Here is a 21710-nt window from a genome sequence, read left to right as displayed (position 1 = left end):
TTCAGCCCTGTGGGCCCAGTTCAGCTGGTGAAGGATTGTGTATTCCTCCCAGACAAAGCCCATGTCTGTCCCCTGACCGGACTGTAGCCTTGCAGGAGGAGTCTTTTTTTTTTTTTTTTTTTTTAATGTATTTATTTTTTGTTTGTAAGTGCAGGTATCGCCTGCCCCTCCTCCCCCCCCCCCCCACTCCCAGGACAGCCACTCCACAGGACGCTGGCCTGTGAACAGAAACCAAGAGGCACACCCATTCAGAGAGCCAGGCCTCGCACTAGGGGGCTGCATTCCTAAAGGGCTTTCTTCTTGAGAAGGAAGGGTGTGGCGGTTGGTGTAGCCACAGAAGGATCTGTAAGTTTTGGGGAGGGTTCTGCCATCTTTTTTTCTTTCCTGTCACTTCTGCTTCCTCTGGAGCAAAACACTTCAGGTGTGACTTCAGAAGGGCAAATTCCATACATTTCAAGAGCAGGGATTGGACCCCTAAAGTAAGATAGCAATCACCTCGGAAACTTTGACTATAAAAGAAGTGGCCTCCCATCATCGTGAAGCATCATTTGGGAAGGTTTCACTGGGCCCTGCGGAGAGGGAAGTCCTTTCTAAAGCTCTCCCGTTGTGAGGTGAAGGCAGAGACTAGCTCTGTGCCCCTAACCGTTCCCAGTGACCATTGGGGGTGAACTCTGCTGTTGAACCATACGCCTGCCTCTCTGCAAGCCACCCTGTTGCCTACAACCTCGCTGTGTTGCAGGTTCCCTGGAGGTGTGTGCCAGCATCCCCCATTTTTGGGAGCCAGAGAAAGAGTGACATCGGCCCTTGAGATTCTGGAACCTAGAAATAGCCAGGGTCCTGTTAATGACGATCCGCTCCAAGCCATGACTCGAGCATGCTCGACGCTGAGCAATCTAGCAGGACCCTTAAACGCTGCCTTTTGGTGTCTGTTGTTCTCTGAACAGTTGTTTGAGTCTGTTTGCCACTGCGCCTGCAAAAGCAAGTTGTTGCCTCGGCTCGAACAAAGTACCACTGCCTTGCTTGAGCCGCCATCCAAACACCAGCTTCATTACTGCTCCTGTAAGTCGATCGACCTGACCCTGGTGTTTCCTTGACCCAGCCTCTGCATAGAATCCACTCACCCGCACATCTTGGTACCAGCTGACCGCTGTCGTAGTGCAACCGCTGATTGAACATGGGGACTGTCTGAGCTGCGCAGCGCAATTCGAGACCGCAGCCATCTTTCGTTGGACCCTGACTGGATGTGATATGATATGATAGGTTAGTTATAACGCGCTTAATACCCAGAGGTTTCGAAGCATGGATCCGGGGATCGAACCTGTGTGCCAGCTTGCTGCTGGGCCAACGTGACTGCTGCATCCTCGGCCTGAGCTAACACAGCGATGAGCGCAGAGTCTGGTTCGGTGCTGCCGAACGACCAAGAACTGCAAAGTGGGCCCTATTGACTGCAACTGGCCCCTTGGTCCATTTTTGGGTCTTATACTTGTGAGCAAAATAAGGCTAAAAATGACCTAACCAGTCTGTCCTTTTATTCAAGAACATTGTTGCTTTTGCTTGCCTGCCACCCCTGATTCATTACCCAGTGTGCTGCATATACTATCTTTGCTTATTCTGTGTTCTTTCCTCAGAGGTGGCTTTGTGTAGTGAATTTCTAGTTAGCTGTTATTGTCTTATTAATATATTTTTATTGTACCTTGATGGGACATTCCTTTATTTTGGACTGTTCTACTTCACGGTTCGGGTTGCTTCTGAACCACATTCACACCGCTCGTGAAAGTATAGCCTTCTCTCAGCCCATGTTACCACAAAAGGCGAAGGAGGTATGTCTCTTGACTGTGCCTGTTTTACCTTTTTATTATTGTTGGCTCTTGGTTTGTAAAAGTGTGAGGGCTGAGTGGGTGTTTTAGCCTCTACTCATCATTGTACTACTGCCGGGCAGAAGTCAGTAACAACCCATAAAGGGTCTCCTGCGAGATTTTACAGTGCTCCTTAAATGTGCCTATGAAAATCAGACTCTTTCATGAAGTACTCTGTCCCACAATCCCATGTACTTCCATATGTGCCAGGCCCACCTAAATACATGCACGGAGCAAGTAATTGGGGAGTGAAGTAGTGCAACAGAACTATGAAGTGTAAAAAATCCCCACAACGCTTGGGAATGCCGAGAAACCACTTCCCACTTTTCTCCCCTAACCTCTCGAGTGAGAAGGGATGAGTCGGCATGCAGTAATACCTGTCGTATTCTGCAGGCCTAGGTCCTTTAAGCACAGATCATTTGCATTCTTATAATTTACATGTAGTTCATTTATGATATAAATGTAGAAGTACAAATAGCAGAATTAAATATATGAAACTAAGTCAGGACTGGCTATTACACGTTTGATATGAGACCACTTGAGTGCCGTAAACTGTCTAGTGAGTTACTGTGCTTTTAAAATATAAAGGCACAGCCCAGAAGAATTCTTTTGACGTAACCGACTTTTAGGCATTGTTTGATACAGGCTTACAACGTGTTGCTATGAAGTATGTGAAAGACACAGTGCTACAAAAAGAAAAGCTAACTAACAGTTAGAATGGTTTTCCAGGCAGTCCAAGATCTACAAACATTGGATGTTCTTTGAGAATCGATTCACTTTGCAGGAGGCATATTGAAACTCGACTGAAATGCATAGATCTCAATCCCAATGCTAACTGGCAATCATTAATGCTCCAGAAGCTGAAACGTATCAGGGTTTTTGAACATTGATGGCAGTGTCTGCAACAGCCCTGTATTACAAAAGCACTGCTTAACAGGGGGAGTCTGTGTGAAAGACAGGCTGATTTTTTGCACTATGAGGAACACTATAGGAGCAGACTTGGGACATATCCTGATGGCACTGCTGGACCTAGTTCACCATACTTTTGTCAATGTTTTGGTAGTGCCTTGGCCCCCATCAAGCATGTAGCTGGTGCCACTCCTAACCACTGGCATGCCGTTGATGTGATTAAGTGGTAGATGATCGGGGGAGATTATCAAGGGGTCAGTACTTTGTTAAGAGGCTAAAAGGAATGGAAGGTTAATTTGAGGTGGAAGCTAGAGCAGTGGTCAAGATGATTGAGGAGGTCAATGGTGGTCCATGTTCTGATGGGACGATGGGCAAGGGGGGGGGGGGGATTTTCCAAATCTCTAGGTGATTTACCCTGGCCACTGTTCTACGGTTGATCAGGCCATGAAGTGATGGAGGTTAAGGTCACTGAGGGATCGAAATCAAGATTAGATGAGCAGGAGCTAAAAGCAGCTCCTGGGTCTTCAGCATTAACCAGAGACCGGGAGCTACCAGGGGGGAACTAAAAGCTAGTACATACGTTCTGCACATGCAACTGCAACAGAAGATGCAAATGTAACCTTGTGCTCATTCCTTTTGACCCCTTATGCTTTAAATGTCCTATAGATTAATTTGTCCTCATGCGTATTCGTAGATTGTCCCAAATGCACAGAGTTAAATTAACATAGGCGTGTTAGTTTGGATTCAGTTGGCCTGGGGAGGCAAAAGTAACTCCTGGTTCCTATTGGTGTCAAGCTAACCAGGCTCTTCTAGGCTTCAAGCAGGAGCTTCATAGCTTCAAGCTCCCCTCAATTGTGAACCCTGTCACTGTCAAGATCCCTGGGCGACAAAACGTGTGGGTTGAATGATGATGATGATGAAAATGGGGAGGGGGTTGCTTCGGTGTTGAGCATGGGGGCTGCAAAGAGCCATTCTATGACTGATGACAGAGACAGTTGGATAAACTGGACAATAATCCAAGATGGCAAGGAGAATATGTGGGGGCCATCCGGTGACCAGAGAAGCGGAAAGAGTAGAGGAGCTTGCCTGGGGATGGTATGTAGGGGGTGAAGAGGAGAGTGATCTGAGGGCAGAACCCTGGAGGACTCCTGCCAGCAAGGGAATGGAAGTGCCTGTCGTGTGGAACTCCAGCTCTGCGTTAGTTCATGGATGGTAATGTCCCCGTGCATTGGGGCGATTAGAGAAGTTGTAGGTTGGTGTCAAAGGCAGCGCATACAGCCAGGAGGATAAGAGGATTAACTAAAGAATAAAAACATTAAAAAAAATTATCAAACTGGATAAAAGCAGCGACTGCGTTACCATCAGTTTTTGTATTTTATTTTTAATAGGTTGGTGTCTACTTGCTACAAAGGTATTCCCTTTGTACATGTTTTCTTTCGATGATCTTTATTAATTCCCATTTTCCTCCTGTTTGCTGTGGGTTTTACTTCTCATCCTTTTTGGCATAGTCTCCTGATTTTTTTTTTTTTTCTTTCATGCCCTTTTATGTTGCTTCTGCATTTTTTTCATGCCGTCAATTTTTTAATGCTTTTTTCCTGTGCGATTTCTATGTCATTTTCTTTCATTCTTACTCGCCCCCTCCCAGTTCCTGCTTCTATAGCTCAGTTCCCTGTACTGCATTGTGCTGCTAGCCCTGCAGACCCCCTGCTTTCTTCTTTCACCAGCTCTGTTGTTTCTGCACTTCCGCTTTTTTATTTTTAGCTTTTGAACTTTCCTCTTTTCTTTATTACTTTTCTAGGTGTGCTCTTACCACCCCCACGCCTCCAATAGAGCCCCCTCTTCTGTAAGCGGACCCCTTGGTGTGTGAACACAATCTCTCTGAAACCATCAGTGAGTGTGGAGTGGCGGCTGCTTGCTTTGAATTAGCACGGGCTTTTAACATCGGAACCCGATTATTAGGAGACCATTGACCAACGCGGACTCCTACCGCCCCCCTACCCCCACCAATGGCAACATGTCTAAATTTCCTCGCCTCTGCCCATGACTCCAGACTCTATAATACAGACCTAGATCTGCCTTACTTGCATGATACCCACATGGCACATACCTGCTGCGAGCAATACGGGCTGTAATGTGCCTGAAAGCACGACTTGTTGGCACTAGCAAAGTGATGGCAGATTACGGCCCATATTGGCAGCACGATTGGGCAATAAACCCATTAGACCGGGCGTGAACTGGGTACTCTACTTTGACCCTGTGGCGTCTCCAGAAATCAATATGGGGGCAATAGGGGGCGGGGGAACAGGAGGCACACATAGAACAGGGGGTGGTGGGGTCGTGGCACATCACAATAGTCTAACGGGGCCAACTGGTTAAGTAAACATTTATTTTACCCAGCTGGTTAAAAAGGTTACATTATGAAAATTCATAATGTAACCTTTACAATACATTTTGCGTCATGTTAATATACAACTCCTGTTCAAAAATTGCAAAAAGTCTCCAAAGGCATACATTTTTTTATATTGAACACATTTTATCAATTGTTGCTTTAATCTAAATGAATGAAACATTACATAGCAGAAGAAATGAACATTTTGCATTAACCCCCTTGTACCGCCCCCCCCCCCCACTCTTCCTTTCATTCCGGTATGTTCAAAGTCAAATCCACTGCGTGCTGAATGGCACCCCAGCCGATCTTCAATATTACAACACCAACCTGACAATTCAACCTTATTCCTTAGTGCCGCCCCTGGCTTTAAATGGATTAACCATTTTCGATTTAACCGTTATCCATTATTTCAAGTTTAACAATAATAATCCCATTTTATCTAGCTTCATGATGGACACCTAACTCATCTAAGTGCTGTCATGTGTTACAATTAACATTTTATAGTAATGCATATAATATGAACTGGATCGGGCAGTGAATCTCTGAAATTTGTGGTGGCATATGGATTTGCTGAAACAAGAGGGTAGGTACAAGGGAAGGGCAGATACTAAACATGTGGTGTTGATGAGCGTGGGCCAGTAGTACCCGAGTATTCAGTGCTGGTATGTTTCTATGTTTCTTGCATTGAGTATGTGTTGAAGATCTAGTAGATGATGGCACTGGGAGACTGGAGCCCATGACAGAGCACAGCATGTGATGGAGCTAAAGATGTAGAAGGCTCTGAGCTGCTCACCAAGGTGCCTGTTATTGGGATGGTTCTAGGAGGCATAAATCTGCAGTGTGATTTTTAGTGGTGATTTGAAAGATTTTGGCAGTAATGGATGGTTGAGGTTAGGCGCCCTGACAGAAAATAAGATGTGTTGGGGGCTGCAATTGGGAGCAAGTTATGTCACTCTGCCAGGTAGAGTGGGTTTGCTACCATAAATTGCGCACATAACCAATATTGCTAAAGCTCATTGAGCAATATTTAATGTAAATCAACACAGCCGACACATGTTTTGATCAACAACGCTCTTCTTCCAAGGCTGCAAAATTATATCACATAATTTTTGTACATATTTAACATGATCATATGTAGTAAACCAGATATAGCAAACAGTCAGGCCCAAAAATCAAAAAGGGGGGGGGGAAGGTAGTATTGCATTTCGGACCAAAATAGATATTGCCCAACATAATGTTTCAAAATTGCATTGGCAAAAATAAACAATAGTTGAAGGACACCACATACTAGGCAAAAGAATTTCATGAAAAGGATATGGAATACTGGCAAAAAAATAGCCAGATGTTGAGAACAATTGACAAACATAATAAAAGAAAAACAAAAAATAAAATTGATTAGAAAAAATGCAAGACTAAGAGCAATCGTGTATGCGCAAAAATGGTCACCCATTGTGCTATGTAATTACAAAGCAGGAATTGCCATATTCAAAAACCAAATGATTACCTTGTGAGGGCTTGAATTGGAATATTAAATGCCAAGGAGAAGAATAAAAAATACCAAATAATATTGGATGATCAAGAATAATATTTCTGCTTATTAAAAAATAACTCGTAGCTAAAGATAATTGAATATAATATCCTTACCTATAGGGTATTGCAATTAAGGACTTCAAAAATACAGGGTGGGTTCACCGGATCCACTGCAAGTATAAAACATTTGTAAATTGTATTGCTTGTTACCTTTTTAATTTTTGAGCAAAAAACGAATAAAGATGAGGTTAGTATAGGCATGCAACCACATACCTATATAGTTGCAATTGGACTCTTTATCCGTAAAATGAAAGCAATTGTGGAAAGCTTAAAAGACAGCATGGAAGCAGCATCACGTGCAAGGGGAGACAAAAACAACCAAATTAATGGTACTAACCGGTCATCATATTAAACTAAAAAATGTGAGGTAGTCACATGCGTATGGCCCCTGCTTGGTACGAGTCTGCAGGGGTCTGCGCGAAAGCCTAAATTTACTGGCGTTTCCGCACGTAGTAGGGGGAACAAGAACCTTGCGTGTGTGCGCGGCTGCTCCTGTATAAGTAAGTTGCATGAAGCGTGACTGCCGCGCTGAACCCGGAAGCATGGCGCATGCCGGCGGCCATATTGGGAGTAGTGCTTCATTATGGGCTGAATAACAGGCTGAATAGCAACCCGCTTAAGGGCTGATAATAAAAGGGAAATTTCTGGCTGCCGCATTAATTACGAGTCAAGAGAGACAAGGTGCCAATTAGCGGGAGAAATTAGGTATACCACATACGTAGGTATATATAGTACAATTGAGATAACAATGGGCTAATACCCTAAACATCAAAATAGCTGAAGTCGTGAAAATCACTAATACAATGCTTGCTTCTGCTTGCTGGAAACTACTTATTTGTTAATGAAAGTACAGAGCTTGTCAAGATTGTTAATATATGGAGCGGTTCATGAGCCGACCAATAGTGCATTCACAAAAATTGCACCCCTGGGCGGACGGTGCCTCCATGTAGTCAATTGATAAAATGAAGCTTTTAATTAAAAATTGAATTTGGAGAACCTAAGGTGACCATTATTGACCATACAAGACGACTCCTATTACAAAAATTATATATATGCACATGTAGCATGATACAACCAGATAGTCATAGGCATTTTGACAGTGTGATTTCAAAGGAACACCGAAAATTCATGGTCACTGTTGAGGCCAATTGATACAGTACGATATTGACAAATTAGCCGTGCTTCAAGTTGTCTAAGTTTCAAAGTCAGATTGCCACCACGTTGTGGCAAAGTTACTTTTGCCATGCCGTCGAACCTGATGTCGGTCTTATTGTCCAACTGATGATTTCTTTGCCAATGTGTTGCCAGGGGATATTTAGAATCCTGACTTGAAATAGTGGACACATGCTCTCGTATCCTTATCTTAAGAGGTAGAATTGTACTACCAATGTAGTATTTGCCACAAACGCACAATATACAGTATACACAAAATTTGGATTTGCAATTAATAAAGGCATTCACTTTGAACAAACCCAGTTTACCAAAATCAATTTGAGGATCCTCTAGTCCATAGCAACACATGGAGCATTTTCCACATTTGTGAAAACCATGATTAGTATTCTGACTGAGCCAAGTAGTAGCAACTAGTTGGCTAGGCATAAATGATGGCGATACCAAGTTTTTTAGTCGTGTCGTTTATAGGTTCGAGTATACGGAACACGACCACCAGTCTGGCTTCAGACCATCCAGACCATCCAGAGGCTCGGAAACTGCTCTCCTGAACACCCGTAAAGACTTGCTCTCAAACCTCGACTCAACACTCCGTCTGTTCTCATCCTCCTTGATCTGTCCTCTGCATTCGACACTGTCAATCATGCCACCCTCTTGAATCAACTCCTTGATACTCTGGGCATCACAGACTGGCTTGGCTGACCTCTTGCCTTTCGAAGCGGCATTCCCAGGTTGAAATGATCCCTTTTCTCTTTTACATCAATCTCTACTTGCAGTGCCCCTCGGGGTACTATCCTCTTGCCATGGCTTTTTAACATTTACCGTACCCCTCTTGCCCACTTGATCTCCACTTTCTCTTCTCATTTCCAGTGTTATGCGGACACTCGGCTCTCCTTAAGGTTCCCACCTCGCCTTATCTGGCTGCTATTCAGGCATGGTGTGCTGCTTACAATCTGTCTTAACGCCAGTAAGACCGAGATCCTAGAACCCCTCTCATCCCCCTCACCCCCCCCCCCCCTTACTGTCTGCCTGCCCTCCCTGGGCCCCTCCCCTCACCCTCTTGTGAGGCAAAAAACGTAGGTGCCCTCTTCAACTCCTCCCTCTGCTTCTCTCCTCGTATCGCTGACCTTGCCACGAAGGTCCACTTTCAGCTTCACCTCCTCAGAGGCATTCTCCCTTTCCTCGACTTCCTCCAGAAACTCAATGACTGTATATCTCTGGTTCTCTCCATGCTGGGCTACTGCAACATCCTCTTCCTCAATCTGCTGTTCTCCTCCCTCTGCCACCTTCAACTAATCAAGAATAGAACTGTAAGTCTTACCCTTGGCCTCAAGCCCAGGGACCGCATCTCCCCAGCCCTAAACTCTCTCCACTGGCTCCAAGGATCAAATTAAAGACTTGCTGAATCATCCACAAGGATTTCTGGGGCCTGGGACCGTGCTACATCCTATATTCTCTCTCTAAATACCTCCCTTCTAGAGTCCTTCGGTCCTCTAGCTCTAACTCTCAGCACGTTAGATGTTTCTCCATAGTGAGGGGTAGATTTTCTTCAGCAGGAGCCTCTCTCTGGACTGGCCTCCCCTCCCCTCTGAGACTTTACCCAGATCTCAAGTTCCATAAGCTCCTCAACACTTTACTTTTCTCCTCCTTCCCTCTACTCCTCCCTTGCTAACTCCCACTGCAACTGGCTGCTTGGTCCCTTTTGGAGTCATATAGAGGCCAGACCCTCCCCCAACCAGTCTGCCCCAGCAACCCCTTACCAGCACTTGACTTCGGGCACCTCCCTTTACTAGACTACTGATCCTGGTCCATCCCTCCTCGCACTTGTTGCCCCTATCCTTCTCACAGCGCACTTGGTCTACAGTCTCCCCTTGCATTACCCAGCCCCTGGGGCCCCCTCCCTGCTGCATCGTCCCCCTCCCCCGACCTTCCCTCTTTCCCTGGCCTGCCCCTCCCCCTCGCACTTACTTCGCTACACTTGCGCAATCCGAATGTCACAAGGCCTAGTTGGAACGTTTATTGTTGTGTATCCTCCTCTCCCATATTTTTGTGGCACCTGGAAACACTTTCTGCTGTGTAGGCACCATACAAATGCTCAATAAATGAAGTAAAGGCTGGCAAAGCGGCAGGTTCTTGTGCAATTTTAGGGTTATATTGAATCAATGGACTTTTTTAACCATCTTGATGAGGTGTTACTCTTCTGGGTTCCATTTTTATGGTGATTGTGGGGTGGTGTCGGAGTCTTGTGCGCGATGGGGAACAAAGGTCAGGAAGACTGACCCGACTGGGTTCTGATCTCCCAAGTATTCTTGATTTAACAGGGTTCACAATTGTTGTGAGCTATTTGGCTCCTGCTTCAACCTTAGAGAGCCTAGTTAGCTTAAAACTAACCGTTACCAGGAGCTACTTTTGGCTCCCCTGGCCAACTGGTGCCTTACAAACATGCATATGTGACATTAACTTTGAGTGTTGAGAATGTATATAATGAAGAATTAGGTCGCATCTGGGACACATTTAAAATATAACATGAGCTAAAAGTTAGATTTACAGTGCACTGTGTACTCCCTCCTGGTTCCCCAGCGGTAGCTCCGGTCTACTGGATGAGGCCCGACACGCAGGAGCTGTTTTTTCTCCTGATCTTTTAATCTCAAACCATAAGTGTTGTGTACAGGGTCTGTGTATGTCCGGGAGGTTGACCAAAATGGCTCGGTCTCTATTTGGTCCCATTTATTCATTTATTTATTTATTTGAGTGGTGCTCCCATTAGTCTTTGTTTGTGATGGCTATTACATTGTTAAATTCCAAGTGGTCTATCTCATGGGAGTTGCAGGACCCCGCTGGTTCATCTGAGGGGTTCTGGTGGGTTTTATGAGTCCCAACCTGGGGTAGCTAAAGGTTGAAAGTGCTCCTAGGTCTTGTCTTTATGGCGTTTTATTTTGTGTTCTTAGGGGGGATAGCCAGGTTTTTCATAGATTTTCAAAATAACTATGTGATTGTCCTGTGTGGGGCGTCACAGGGGCATGGAGTTCCATAGGTTGGTTGATGTGGAAAGGACTTCAAGGTACTCTATTGATGGGCTTCTGAAGGATGAAGGGCCACGTTTGATCTCCCAAAATTCAAATGTGTAACTTTAGGTTGCACACAGATGTAGAGATGAATGGTTAATTAGTCGGAATAATGCAGCCAGAGATCCTTGGTGTTTTCCACACATCAACCCCTATTCTGGCTCCTGAGTCTTAATCTTTCAAACTGTGGGCTTGGCTAACTTGCAGCGAATACTGGACCTCAAATACCTATGGAAACTACAACCTGCCTCAGAAACCACTTCAGAACACATAATTACTCGAGCATCATTAAGCATGAACATTTAGGAGTCCAAGTCTTGGATGTAGGCGGGATAGCTGCATGGAAATTAAAATGTTGCCAAATGCTGAAATTGCATCAAAGGTGGGTGGGTGTGTGAGATCAGCAGGGGAATGTGTAGGTGTGGCTGTAGTTTGCAATTCCTGTACCTATTCTTTGCGGGAAGCTTTCACTCATACTGCGCATGCAATCCTATTGCCTGTGGTGCATTGCACCCCATTTATTCTGTTGGATGATGAATTCTTTGAGATACCATGACACATGCTAAAGTACAAAGCTACCAAGTTAGCTCAGCAGGTTGAATGACTTTCTAAGTTTTATCTTCAACGCTGGCTGCCAATCTTGTGGCTTTTTACGGTTCCTCATAAAAAAAATTGGTGCTGTAAAATGCAGTTCACTCATACTTTGGTAGAGGGTGGGTTACATTTCTGCCCCCAAGCTGGCTCCTGAACCAACCACTCACTTTCCTAAGAACTGCTGCCCACATAGAAGTATTTGCTTTTGATTGAGTAGTTTCACAAACAGATGACACCTTTTTAGATGTATAACCTTCAATAAATTTCAAAGGAAGGGGCACACAAATTGGAGGGTATGTGTGCGGATAGTTCAACAAAAAAGAAACCCAATTTAAACACGCATTGGCTATGCCAACAGTTTGGGCTTTTGTGTAGGCATACGAAAGACATTTGCCAGACACTGCCGTAGTGTTATTAACTGGCCACTGATGGTAGCTGGTGTAAAATGGTGCGATTATCTGGGTATCTAACAGCAGTGCCTTGCAAATGCTGAATACTTATACACAAGCCAAATATGTTGGCTTTCCCACTGCTGGTTTTTGCCAAAACTTCAGTGAAGGACAAACACTGTGCTTATAAATAGAGTAGCTGAAGGCAGATCTGGTTTAGACTTTGGAGCTGTAAAAATGCCACTGGTGTAATACAATTTTACCAACGTTACCAGGGCAGCCCCACAGCTAAGAGTCCTTAAGGCAAAGGGCGGCTCCCGCGGTAGCGGCTCCTGTTGTGTCTACAGGTGTCCGCAGGGGATGCCAGTTGCAGTTGCCTGTCTGCCTTCCAGAATAGTCCCACTAGCTTCCCAAATTACCCCCCTTCCACTAGGGATGTAACGGTATTACGGTATACCGTTAAAGATACCGTGAACCACTTAATTGAACAATAATAACCGTCACATTGTTTATACCGGTATACCGTTCATACCGTTAAGTGTGCTTTTCAATCTGATTTGGAAAGGCTGCAGTTAGCAAATGCTGCACAGTCTTGGTCTTGCACTGTTGGATGTGCCGTCTGCGAAGTAGTTTCAGTTTGAGCAGTTTTTAATGCCATTCCATAAACCACACGTGCCTGACACAAAATCAATATGTTAGCAATAGGAAGAATAAATACAGTGCCAAGAAGGAAAAGGGTTTACTTTTTTTTTTGTTAAAGCGCTCACACAGCCTGCGGGCATCAAGGCGGTGTTAAAGAAATTGTTTCTTTAGTTGTGTAATTTGTGCATTTATAACACGCTTAAACACCCAGAGGTTTCTAAGTGCTGACCCAGGGAAATCGAACCTGTGTTGCTTCGTGCCGTCTTGCTTCCAAGGCACGCACGTTGCCGCTGAGCTATCCTCCTGAGAGAGAGAGAGGGAGAGAGAGAGAGGGAGAGAGAGAGAGGGGGAGAGAGAGAGGGAGAGAGAGGTGTAGAGAGAGAGGGAGAGAATATACTACCATCAAACTCCATTGATCTGTGGCATTTAGGTTATCAAGATGGCAACATGTTCATCTTCACCAGTAGCCAGTGGGGGAGCTAAAAGCCTAAATAACCACTTAAGAAACGCTATTCAGTTTGCTTTGCCAGTCGCAGCAGGGCTCCCCCCCCCCTCCTCCTCTCCACAAGTGTGTTTTTGTTTGGTGGAAGCAAGGGGTGGCATTTCAGTGGAAAGTATGTTGAAAAGCCCAATTCTGGCCCTGGGTGCCTGGTTTTGTTTGTGATGATAAATCTGACAATTTATGACCTTTTAGAAAATATTTGTTAAAATTAGTTAACTCTACCTACTATACCGCGATAACCATGATATACCGTCATTTGGCAAGAAGGTTATTGTACCGTCAAAAAACTAACACCGTGACACCCCTACCTTCCACCACTCCTAAATACAGCTGTGCTGTACCCCGCGCTATTATAATATGCACTGTATCAGTATTTTAAACAGTTGAATTGTGAAAACTAGGCCCTTTTCTCCCCCTTCAGGATTCTCAAACTTAGGTGTGTCTTCTCCCTATTACTCAACTTGATTGCCTCTCGCTGTCCTTGCTGCCTACTCTAGTGTCCCTCGCTAGTGTCTTCCCCCTCTCCTCCCACCTACTCTATGGGGTTCTCTATCTCTCCTATCTTTTCTAACTGCTTCTCTATTGACTATCCTGCTCTCCTCACTAAAGCTGGTAGCGATAGGGAGGCCTGGGTTGGACACCAGGATGTCCTTTTTGAACTTCTTCCTGACACCTAAACCAGTGCCTCCTCCAAGGAAACTCTCACTGACATCCTCTTTGTTGTGCCTTTACCTGATTTATGGACCCTTCATATGGTCTCTGTTCTCTCTCCTTTCTCCTCTTCTCCCATTAATGGTGCCACCCGTTGGGACTCCCTCCTGGCCTCCTTCCATTTATTTACAGTCATCATTAATGTCTACTGTAATCGGACCGTCTTGGTCCAAGGCCCTCAGGCCAACCTTCACCTCTTTTGATAGACGCCTCCCGGGCCTCATCAACTTCCTTTCTTCTCTGGCTGCCCCCTCTCCTCTTTCCTTGGCTACCTCGCCTTCCCCCTCACTCTCTGCCCCCTCTCGGGCTCCTTCTACTCCTCGGCAGGGCATACCTCTGATCTGTACCCCTCCCCGGAAGTCATTCAAGGATGGCAACCCTCTCCACATTGCCACTCTTGCTCTGCTGTCAAACACTCCTCTGATGTCTGCCGCCATCTGGAAGAACTTGACCTAGATATCCTTGGTCTCACCGAGACATGGTTCATGGCCGGCACTGTCACCAGCTTTGACACGCTCCTACCTGACGGCTACAAGATCCTCTCTGCGCCCAGGTCCTACAGCTCTGGTGGGGGGGTGGTAGCCCTGATCTTCCCCGAGTGGATTCCTGCCTCTGTCACTCCTATGCAGGCCTACTCCTCTTTTGAATGCCTCGTCTGCAGGCTCTCTCTCCCCTAGCCATTCCCTTACAGTGGTTACCATCTATCGGCCACCTGGTCAGATATCCTACTTCCTTTCTGAGTGGGCTGACCTCTCTTCCTCACTCCTGGCCTCAACCACTCAACTCCTCCTTCTTGGAGACTTCAACATCCACCTGGATGCCACCTGTCCTCCCTCTGGACTCTTCCGTGACCTCTGCGACTCTCTCCCTATTCTCCCCCTCTGGCCCGACTCATTCTGCAGGGCACACTCTGGATGTTCTTATCTCCAGACCTTCCCCTTTCTGTCCCTCTCACCACTCCTCTCTCCTGGAGTGATCACTTTTTCCTTTCCTCCCATCTCACCCTCCCTGCCACTCGGGCCAAGCCACCTCCATCACTGCCACCCACCTTCTCGGTCATCCGACCCATGAATCGCGTGTCAGCTGAGGCTTTCGCCACCACCTTCTCACCCTCCACTCCCCCTTTGGCTGACTCTCACCCTGACACAGCCCTCTACACCCTGCTATATCTGATACTCTTGATATCCTTGCCCCTGTCATGAGAATCTGCATGAAGCCAAAAGCCAAGTGTAACTCCTGGTATGACTCGGACCTCGTCGCCCTAAAACGCAAGTGCAGGTTGGCAGAGAGGAAATGCGTGCTTCATGTACATCCTCTGACAAACTGGCCCGACGCCAGTTCCAAAGGCAATGCCGGCTCTCTGTCCTCCCCAAGAAGAGAGCTCATATCTAAGCCTGCGTCTCTGCGGCATCTAACAACTCGGCTGAACTCTTTAAAATCTGCAAGGAATTGGCCAATCCTGCCGCAGTCTCTACCTCTCCTGTCCCTTCCCAGGCCCTCTGCACAGCACTGGCTTCTCACTTCATCTCTAAAACTCAGGACATCCTGTCCTCACCATCCTCCTTTCTCCTCCCTCCCCCTACTCTCTGCTCTTCCTCTGGCCCCTCTGCAACCACTGCCTCTTTCGCTGCCTTTCCCCTTTTCTATGCAGACGAGGTTTCTAGACCAGTCCGATCTATGAAAGTCTCATCGAAACAAGTTCGCCCTGTTCCTCCAAAACTATCAAAGACCACACCGACTCCCTGGCTCCTGCCTTGGCTGATTTCTGCAATCATTCCTTCGCCACTGGAGTCTTCCCATCCACCCTGCAGCACTCCCTTGTGCACCCTCTCCTTAAGAAACCCTCTGCCAACCCCTCCTGCCCGGCCTACTATCATCCAATCTCCATCACTCCCTTCCTGGGCAAGCTCCTGGAGAAACTGGCCATGTCCTAGCTTAATCTCCACACTGAATCTGTTGGTTGTCTACATGACCATTAGTCTGGCTTCAGAGCTGCCAGAAACACGGAAATTGCTCTCTTGAACATCCGTCAAGACCTGCTCACCAACCTTGACTCCAACACCCCCTGTGTCCTCATCTTGCTTGATCTCTCTTCTGCCTTTGACATGGTCAACCATGCCATCATGCTCAACCATCTCCTTGATAACCTGGGTATCACTGGTCAGGCTCTGGCTTGGCTTACTTCTTTACTCTCTGACCGACCCTCCCAGGTCCAACTTGGGTCCTTCCTCTATGCTATCTTTTTCTCTACCTGTGGTGTCCCCACAGGGTCTAATCCCTCTCCATGGCTGTTCAACCAATACCTTGCACTCCTCACCCACCTCCTCGCTGCTCTCTGCCCCAACTTTCAGTGCTATGCTGACGACACCCAGCTCATTTTCAGGCTACCCTCGGCCTCCTCCTCGCCCTCTCTGACTGTCTGTCTGCTATCCAGGAGTGATGTGCCGCCAATGACCTCTGCCTTAATGCCAGTAAAACTGAGATTCTCCTCATCAGCACACCGGCTCCCTCCTTCCCTGCAGCTCTCTGGCTGGCCTCTCGGCCCTCTTTCTGCTCCCACCTGCAAGGCTAAAAACCTTGGGGTAATCTTCGACACCACACTCTCCTTCTCTCCTCACATCTCTGATGTCTCTAAGAAGTCACACTACCAGCTGCACCTCCTTCTTCCTTTCCTCTCCTTCCCCAAGAAGCTCACTGTTTCAAGAGCTCTGGTTCTCTAGGCTGGACTATTGCAACAGCCTCTTTCTAAATCTGCCACTCTCCCCCTTCAACTAATCCAGAATAGAACTCCAAGTCTTACCCTTGGCCTCAAGCCCAGGGACCGCATCTCTCCAGCCCTAAACTCTCTCCACTGGCTCCAAGGATCAAATTAAAGACCCTTTGAATCATCCACAAGGTTTTCTGGGGCCTGGGACCGTGCTACATCCTAATTTCTCTCTCTAAATACCTCCCTGCTAGAGTCCTTTGATCCTCTAGCTCTAAATCTGAGTATGTCAATACCTTCAACTCTCTTTCTAAATATCTTCCTTCTAGAGCTCTCCGCTCATCCACCTCCAACTCCCTCAAGGTCAGTCACTTCTCCAAGCAGCGAGTTGGTGGTAGATCTCTTTCCTCGGCTGGTGCCTCCCTCTGAAACAGCCTCCCTGCCTCCCTTAAACTCGAGGAGAACCATCTCCGGTTCCGGAAGCTCCTCAAAACCTTTCTCTTTGCTTCTGCATTTTCTCCTCTCCTCCTCTGACCTCCTAATGCAACTGGAAAGTGCACCGGCTACCTGGACACCCTCTGATCTTGGTCCATCATGGTCGGAGTTCTTTGAGGAAATGCAGTTTGTCTTGAGACTGGTTAGGTCCACCAGTCTAAGGAAGGAAGTTGTCCGGTCTGGATCTTCCCCATTGAGCAGAAGAGGTTGGAGGAGTAGGGGTAACCCTGCAGTCGCTGGAGGTGGCTGCAGAGGTCCTTCATCCTCGGAATTCTTATTTCCATTTGGTCGACTCTGCCTCTCTGCCCTTGGACCTTGCCTTCTATGCAGGAAAATCTTCAGGATTCACCAATATCCATTCAAGCCATCATGCAAATCTGGGTGCTGGCTTGCCCAAAAGGACAGCCAGCCTCCCAGTTCGAACTTGATCCAGGCAGATACACTGCAGGACCAAGACCAGTGGAGTTTTAGTCACCTCCCCCACTTCCTGCCCTTTTCGGGCACGCAGAGTGGCTTGGCAGGTTTCTCAAGGAAGTCTGCAAAAGACAAAAGACCTAGCAGGACCTGCCCCACACAATTAGGTATAAGAAGGCACAAGAAAGGACAAATCATCAAAAAAAGTAGAGCCACCATTTTAGGTCGATGGTGTGACGCATGTGTCCATTACTGCTGCTGCGATAGCCTCTGTGTACAATTCACAAAAAGTCGGTAGAAATCCTCCACTGTCACCAACCACTCGGATGGATGGACTTGTCACTGTAACTAGAAGTTTACAGGAGAAGTGGGTAAAAGGGATATGTTGTGTCCCCTCAGCACTCCACATAAGGTGGCGTGTGTGATTCCACAATGTCAGGTAGGATTGTCCTTGGTAACATTTGTTATCACAAGGGGCGGGGTGCAACTCATTGAGCTCCCAGCAACACTGCACAGAAAGTGCTTCATGCTGCAATAATAAATAGCAGATGCCTTTAAAAGTTAGAGGAAAGCATGACTACATAGTGATGGTCCCCGAAGGTAGAGTAAAAGACGGAGTGTGGAAAAAGGTTCCTACTTACTCGGGCGAACTGGTAAAAATCCAAGAGTCCAGCAGAAAGTACTGGGGGACTCACAAGTGGGAAGAATTGCACATGAAAAGAAAATTCTACCTAACAGAAGTAACATGATTTTTGTTGATTCTTTGCCTGAGCTACAGTATTAGGCCCTGTTCAAGTTTTCATCATCTTGGTTAACAGGTATTGTATCTTTTGCATCCTGCAATGTGCATGTGATCTGCCCATATTGGTGTCACACTTAGAATGTGCTGGAAATTGGGAGAACCTGCAATCAACACTGTGCTCATGGAAAAAGGAGACATTTCACACAAGTAGGCTGCACTTTTCAAATAACAAAGTTAAGTAGTGCCCGATAATCAAGGTTGATGTTTGCCCAAGAATCTCTATATATAATGCAAAATCTGGAGTTGGTGCAATTGTGCCTGGGACAATAGCCGCAAGGGCAGGTGTTGAGTAAATACGCGCATATCAACCATTCATCGTTCTAATTCAGGATACCGCAATTAAAATGCTGGTTCTGCACCAGCGTTGCTGTCAAAGGTTTCCCCCCGGCTCACCTGAGTTCTCTTCTTGTGGCGTTCCGCGGAGGACTTGTATAAGTGCACGCGAATCGAGTCTGACTCCAGCGCGAGCGTTCAAAGTTCCAGGAAGTTGCGTGTTCCAGGACGTCCAGGAAGAGGATCGAAGAAAGGTAAGAGATACTGGAAACAGGGGAAAAGGGAAAAAAGAATAAGGGAGTTGGCCAGGAACTTGGAAGGGTAACGTCGAGCAGCACACACACGTCGAGACACTACCTAGAGATAGCGTTGAGACACGCGTCGGCGTGGGGGCGTGGCCCATTTATAGAACGTGCCGTGTCCGACGTACAGGCTAGTACGGCACTGGGCACAGCCATGTTGGAAGTATCAAGGAGCACACTCTCCGTCTGGACCAGGAAGACCAGACGGGGCTATGTCCATGGTTCATGACAGTTGCATCAAAGTATTATTTCATAGGGCCGCAGCAGTTTAAAACGCATTTGGTTGGGTCCTCCACATTAGGGCTGCCTTGTAATGTTTGCCTTCTGCTTATCGGATGTGGACATGATCCGTTATCTGGGTATTCCCACTGCAAATGACGGTGCTCCTCTCTGACACCCATCCTCTCCCTCCCTCCCTCCCTCCCTCTCTCCCTCCCAATACAATAACTCAATCTTTGTCCAAAAGAGTAATTTCGTGCATGACCCCATCTCATGCACACCATATGCACAATGTCGCTTTTTTTTAATAGAATGTAAACCACAGCGAGGATGCCACAGCTGCAACCATGAAACCTTAACTGCCGGACTCAAAGGGTACCCCACACTGGGCAGGGCATTCCCACTGCATTGTCTGTATTTGGGTTTTGTGTAGCACAAACCTAGCTAGGACTTGGGTAACTTATGATGTAAGGAAGGGGGGGGTTCCGATATGCGGCATGGGATGTTCTAGCCATGAGGTGGGATGTGATGGAGTAATGCGGGTACCCTAGGTGGCACCTGGGTAGTAAGTGAGGAGTAAGGTTTTGAGAACTGCAGTAGCATTGGCGTGGTCCTGATTGCCAGAGCGCAGGGAGCCTCACTGAACTGTAGGCTTGACAAGAGGGCCTTATGCAGGATGGGTGACCCTCCCTGCACGACTCCAACTGCCTCCGAAAACCCTAAACTCAATGCCCAGTGCCTCCTCATCTACGCAAATCCACTGCACACCAACATGCATTAAGCGGCTCTTCCTGCAGGCGTGACACTAGCACACCTGACACTGTACACTGCATTATAGAAAGGTACTTGTTACTGCGGATTGTAATTAGTGTGGCGTGCACAGGTCAGCTGTGCTGCAGCAACTTCCACAGGACCCCGTCATTGCCAGGGGACCCACAATGTAAAACTAACACAAGAGCACTTCACTACAGACAGGGCACCCCCCGTATTGTAACGAGATGCAGTATTTAGTCTGTTTGCTCCTGAACCAAATGGATACCCTGGCCCCCTCACACACATCACAAGTTAAGCAATTGCGTGTAACACGTGGCAGGGCTGCATGTCACGTTTTAAATCCCAGCACGGCCGACTGGGTTCTTCACTCACCCTTCCACGTTCAATAAAATGAGCACCATTACATTGGGTAATAGCTATTATTACAGTCCTTGCTCCAAGATTTTGAAGTGGGAGTATTTTACTCCCTATTTTTTTTTTAATTTTGAATAAAATGATTTTTTTGGGGGGGGGAGTAAAATAGTAGGTCCTATCCAAAAGGGGGTTGGTCACCCTGAGTTACCTGGGGGCAACCAGACGTGGACTCCCTGCTCACTGTGCTCTGAGAGGCACAGCCACTGATGAGGCCCAACAAGGCTGAAACACGTGTATGGGGTTGCTGGTGGTACTCTTGTTCAGAGAGGAATTGCCATAGCATTTCGGTGCTGGACTGCCCATGTGGGCGGGACAAAGACTGATGTGCAAATGGATATTTCCCATCTGTGAAAAATACAGTGAGCAAAAAGCGTGTGTTGCCAACTCTCATCTCAGAGCAGGTTATCATGCCATGTTCTTTCTGGAGAGGAGCGCCTGCTACCTTTTTTGAAACTCCTTGGGATACTGCACACACCTTTCCCTTTGTAAGAGACATCCTTGAATGGTTTGAGTTCTGAGTTCTCCTTATCCTGCTTTTGTGTCATTGTAAAAAATCTGCAGAATAATGTTTAAATCTTGTGTACAATACACGTTTATCCTTTGCCATTATCAGAACCTGTTCTTTTAGTTTGCATTGACATGTCTGAAATAGTTGTTTTAATATGCATTTTTCATTCGTCAATTTGTGGATTTACCAGTTAACCATCTTTAAGAAATGGCTAATGTAGTTTTTGATCTACGGAAGGGGGTCTGTAACCTTTGGCTGTCCAGATGTTTTGGACTAACGCTCCCATCGGCAGTCGGTGTTGAGGTATCATGGGATTTGTAGTCCAAAACATTTTGCGCGCCGCAGGTTACAGCCCCCTGAAATACAATGTACCCACTAAAAATAAATTCAATTAAGCCTGTGGATGACCATGAGGAGGGAGCGCCTGAATAATCCTCCCATAGGCTTACTGTCCAAAGTTGATGACCATGCCGTTTGATCACCAAAGCGGAGGTAAACTTTGCATGTAATGGCTAACCAGTTTAAAATGGATGTTAGTAGTTGTCCTGCTGTTTTATCTGTGGTTGTACTTAAAAAAAAAAATTAAAAAAAACATTTATACGTTACAATTTTGTTTAAACCGCACATTCATTTCAAACTTTTTGTCAAGAACCTGATCGTAAAGTCACGTTGTGAAAAGATTCATACAAAGTGTGAAAAACTGCTCGGTAACGGGGGCCCCAAAAATGTCTGTACCTAGGGCCACCTAAGCAAGTTGGAAGGCTCACAGAGCTCCCCATTTGTTACCTCAATTGTCTGATGTCTTCAGGACTGTAAGTAAATTTGGTATCTGTAGGCTTGAGGGGAACGGGGTAAAACTGTAGTTGCGTTGAAAAATATATTGAAAATTCAGGGTGAGATGCCATTACGTTTTCAACTAATAGACTGGCTTCCATTTGATGTTTCGGGACAATGAGTGAGTATTTGGAAAGGGCATGAGATACACAGG

General features: G+C 46.4%; 1 protein-coding gene across 2 annotated transcripts in view; it reads left to right on the top strand.

Annotated features, from left to right (window-relative positions):
• Nucleotides 1–21710, top strand: part of ARHGDIB (Rho GDP dissociation inhibitor beta) — a 177689-nt gene that overhangs the window by 86390 nt on the left and 69589 nt on the right. The gene's annotated exons all lie outside the window — the stretch shown is intronic.

This window comes from Ambystoma mexicanum, chromosome 3q (assembly GCF_040938575.1).
Source record: "Ambystoma mexicanum isolate Mex_15411 chromosome 3q, UKY_AmexF1_1, whole genome shotgun sequence".
Taxonomy (NCBI): Eukaryota; Metazoa; Chordata; class Amphibia; order Caudata; family Ambystomatidae; genus Ambystoma; species Ambystoma mexicanum.
This window is presented reverse-complemented; position numbering and strand designations above follow the sequence as displayed.